Source organism: Scyliorhinus torazame, chromosome 5 (assembly GCF_047496885.1).
Source record: "Scyliorhinus torazame isolate Kashiwa2021f chromosome 5, sScyTor2.1, whole genome shotgun sequence".
Lineage (NCBI taxonomy): Eukaryota > Metazoa > Chordata > Chondrichthyes > Carcharhiniformes > Scyliorhinidae > Scyliorhinus > Scyliorhinus torazame.
Window position 1 is genome coordinate 165,914,647 of NC_092711.1, and position 4,845 is coordinate 165,919,491.

The 4,845-nt window shown below is 46.1% G+C and overlaps 1 long non-coding RNA gene across 1 annotated transcript; it reads right to left on the minus strand.

Annotated features, from left to right (window-relative positions):
- Window positions 1-2,308: 2,308 nt before the first annotated feature.
- Window positions 2,309-3,893, minus strand: LOC140420470 (uncharacterized). Its single transcript, XR_011946393.1, has 2 exons — window positions 3,778-3,893; window positions 2,309-2,675 (listed from the first exon to the last, which is right to left on the minus strand). It is a non-coding gene; the product is annotated as an uncharacterized lncRNA (long non-coding RNA).
- Window positions 3,894-4,845: the final 952 nt, after the last annotated feature.

The window sequence follows — 4,845 nt, forward strand, 5'->3', positions numbered from 1 at the left end:
GATACTGTAGCACAGTGGTTAGCACTGTTGCTTCATAGCGCCAGGGTCCCAGGTTCGATTCACGGCTTGGGTCACTGTCTGTGGGAAGTCTGCACGCTCTCCCCGTGTCTGCGTGGGTTTCCCCCGGGTGCTCCGGTTTCCTCCCACGAGTCCCGAAAGAGGTGAACATAGAACAATACAAGAGCAGCACGGTGGCGCATTGGTAGCACTGCAGTCTCACAGCACCGAGGTCCCAGGTTCAATCCCAGCTCTGGGTCACTGTCCGTGTGGAGTTTGCACATTCTCCCCGTGTTTGCGTGGGTGTCACCCCCACAACCCAAAAGATGTGCAGGGTAGGTGGATTGAACATGCTAAATTGCCCCTTAATTGGAAAAGATGAATTGGGAACTCTAAATTTAAAAAAAAACAGAACACTACAGCACAGGAACATGCCCTTCGGCCCTCCAAGCCTGGGTCGATAATGGTACCTGCCTAAACTAAAACCGTCTGCACTTATGGAGTCCATATCCTTCCATTCCCACCCTATTCATATATTTATCTAATTGTCCCTTAAATGCCGCTACCGTACCTGCTCCCACCACCTCCCCAGGCAGCACGTTCCATATATTTCCCACCCTGTGTAAAAACCCTGCTTCGCACATCTGTTCTGAACTTTTCCCCACGCACTTTAAACCTATGTCCCCCTCGTACTTGACTCTCCTACCCTAGGAAAGAGCATCTGACTATCCACTCTGTCCATACCACTCATAATCTTGTAGACCTCTATCAGCTCGCCTCTCAACCTCTGTTGTTCCAGTGAGAACTGACCGAGTTTATCTAACGTGCTGTTGGGTAATTTGGACATTCTGAATTCTACCCTCCGTGTACCCGAACAGACGGCAAAATGTGGCGACTCGGGGCTTTTCACTTCATTGCAATGTTAATGTGAGCTTACTTGTGACAATAGAGATTATTATTATTAAAGACAGACCTTTCAAATGTTTAAACTGTGGGAAATTCTATAAAACGTCCGGTGAACTGATGTCCCATCATCTTGTTCACACTGACGAGACCGTTCAGGTACTCTCACTGTGGGACCAGATTCAGCAACTCACTGTATACCGGCGAATTCACACTGGGGAGATCTAAACTTTCCTCATAGTTAAAATTCTCCATCCCTGGTAACATCATCATAAATCTTCTCTGCAACGGGCAGCATGAGGTCCCAGGTTCGATCCCGACTCTGGGTCACTGTCCATGGGGAGTTTGCACATTCTCCCCGTGTTTGCGTGGGTTTCGCCCCCACAACACAAAGTTGTGCAGGGTAGGTCGATTGGCCACAATAAATTGCCCCTTAATTGGAAAAAATTAATTGGGCACACTAAATTTAAATAAATAAATCTCCTCTGCAGTCTCTCTCGGATGATCACATCCTTCCTGTAATATGGCTGTGGTCTAACTGGTGTTTGATGCAGTTCCAGCACAATCTCCCTGTTCTCATAATCTCAGCCCTCGGCTACCAAAGGAAACTATCCCACCTGCCTTCCTAAGCACTGAAGAGAGAGAGTGAGAGGCAGCTGAGAGAGACAGAGAGGAAGCAGAGGGAGTGAGAGGCACCAGAGAGAGAGAGGAACACCAGAGACTGAGAGAGGCAGGAGAGAGAGAGAGGAGAGAAGAGAGAGACAGTCTAGTCAGTAACAAAAATAAGTAATGGAATTGAGTTCAGATATGGATCTGCATGAACTGACACCACCTTATTGACAGATTGACAAGGTAGTCACTGTACTTGAATCAATATTATTCACTTTTGGAATTGAATGAACAAAGGGTCAGATTAACTATATCACAATCACCCAGTATCAACTAGGTCTGTTTAATACAGAACAGGATTAAACCCAGTGTCCAATATTACAGGTGTCTGTGGCTGTTTGATGCCTGGTTTCATTGTACAGCTGACAAGCCCACAGCTTCAGTGAACTCGTCTATCCAGGGTCTGTTTCTAAACCCTCATCACAACATAATACCTGGTTAGCTATTTATATATGGTCAGCCTGGTTGGACAGCTAACACAAAGCTCAACCAGAAACTATGGTTCTTCTTTCAACTGATTCCAGCTCCGACAAGGGGTCACAGCATCTCCAGCCTTCAGCTCTGTTACTGGGCTGTTATTGACATGAGCAAGAGAGAGACAGCAAGTTGCCTGAGGCTTAAATGGGAAGTTGAAACTTGTGACTCAAAACCAACTGTGTAAGATCTCTGAAAAGATCAGGAATTTTAAAAGATAAATTCTAAACCCAGTGAACAAATTAATGAGTCATAAGACAAAAACTTCAGGTTTTATGACTTTATTGCAACAAACTAGAAGCAACAATGCCTAAACACTATTTTTATAGGGAACGTATCCCTTAAACTACAAATAGAATGTAGCCCTTTTACTTTTAAGACAATCAAAAATCACACTCCATGGTTACGTCGCAGAAGTTGTCACTCAATTCTCCTGGAACCAGCCCAATGTGATTCTTCGTTCCTGTGTTTACTTCCATTCTGTTCCTTTGCCTGACTGGCAATCCTTAACCCCAGAAGTGTATTTTGCAGTGATGGTTCTCTTGATGATATTCAGGTCCTGATAAACCAAGTGACTCCTCCAAATCCTGAAGTGGCGTTAGGTTTTTTTCTGCAAATCTTCATCTAATATCCTGTAAAAGGAATTTACAAATGGAAATTGAGAACAGGCAATTCTAGTTTCCATCCAACACACTCTTCCTCCATTCTCACTCTGCTTTAATATTCATCCTCCTAATTCTCTAAAGGTGCTGATTCAGGCTGACTGACAGATCCCTGCTCCCCGTCTTGGAGAGGCCTGAAAATCTCCATGCAGACTGCCAGACAGAAATATGTCTATGTTACTGAACTCAAAATGTGTGGAACATACAGACTGGATTCACTTCCTTTCTCTTCAGCTGCTGCAAGTCACCAATAACCCCTCAGAATGAGGAAAGAAATGGAAAGATAAAGTAGACTTGGAGCGGCTGCTGCCTCTTGTGGGGCATTCCAGAACGAGAGGTAATAGTCTTACGAAAAGCGGTAGCAAATTCAAAACAGTTTTAATTTAAAAAAAATAAAATTTAGAGTACCCAATTATTTTTTTTTCCAATTAAGGGGCAATTTAGTGTGACCAATCCACCTACTCTGCACATCTTTGGGTTGTGGGGGTGAAACCTACGCAGACACGGGGAGAAAGTGCAAATTCCACACAGACAGTGACCCGGGGCCTGGATCGAACCCAGATCCTCAGCGCCGTAGGCAGCAGTGCTAACCATTGGGCCACAGTGCTGCCCTATTCAAAAGAGTTGAGGAGAAGCTGCTTCTCCCAAGGGCTGTGAATCTGTGGAATTCACTACCCCAGAGTGCGGAGGAGCTGGGACAGTGAGTAAATTTAGGGAGGAGTTAGACAGATTTTTAATTGGGTTGAAGGGTTCTGAAGAACTCTCAGGATGGTGGAGATAAGGCCAGGATGAGATCAGCGATGATCGAATGGCGGAGCAGACTCGATGGGCCAAATGGCCTAATTTTAGTTCTTATATCGTATGAACTTCTGAAAGGGGAGACATTGATTTGCTCCCAGATGTTGCCCAGAGGAGGAAGTTTTAGTCTGAAACCCATTGTTCAACCTCCACATTGTGACATCACAAAGGAGCTCATCGTCTAAATCAGCCAATAGGAATCCACTCGCTCCGTGGTGACGTCACTGCATTAGTGCAAACACGCCGGCGCGGGACACGCGAGCGCCGCCCCCACCCTCTGTTCCGTCTCCCCCAACACATCCTCGAGACGGTTTCCAGCAACCGGCTGACAGTTCCGGCCGTCGGTGTTCTCCCCCTTCCCTGATCCGGGACTGCGCATGTCTCAGGGAGAGGGACTGCTGCGCATGCGTAGGTGAGCTCACTTCCGCTGACCTTACCTCTCAGGTGTTGACCAATGGGAAGAGTTGGAGGACCGGAAAGACTCTGCCCCTCCGCCAATCAAAGCTCCCCCATTGTCTCAATGCGAAAGCTGCACATGGCGGTTTTTGCCGAGCAAAGCTGTTGTTCCCCCCAACCCTGAATAAGTTTGAGCTGCACACAGACTCCTGTCTCCAACATCTGTGAGTAAAACACTTTATTTCCTCCCCCTTTCCATTTCTTTTCTCATTCTGACCTTCAATTGGTCACTTGCAGCAACTGAAGGGAAAGGAAGTGAATCCAGGGAGGGTGCAGACTCTGGAAAGCTTGGCCCAGGTCTCTCTCTCTCAAAGACATTGACATCCTTTGCTTCCTCAGCTTGACACATTTATTTGTCTGGCTAAAAGGATGGTCTCTTTCCCAATGTTCACAATTAAAGGGCTGCTTTCCCCAGGAAATGGCTGACATTTAAGGGGTCAGTAAACAGGCTAAATCTAACTCAGCCAATTACTTCCCTGTCGGAATACTCTCCATCATCAGCAAAGTAATGGAAGGAGTCATCAAAGGTCCTATTAAGTGGCACTTATTCTGCAATAACCTGATATGGAGATGCCGGCGTTGGTCTGGGGTGAGCACAGTAAGAAGTTTTACAACACCAGGTTAAAGTCCAACAGGTTTGTTTCGATGTCACTAGCTTTCGGAGCGCTGCTCCTTCCTCAGGTGAATGAAGAGGTATGTTTCAGAAACACATATATAGACAAATTCAAAGATGCCAGACAATGCTTGGAATGTGAGCATTAGCAGGTGATTAAATCTTTACAGATCCAGAGATGGGGTAACCTCAGGTTAAAGAGGTGTGAATTGTATCAAGGCAGGACAGTTGGTAGGATTTTGCAGGCCAGATGGTGGGGGATGAATGTAATGC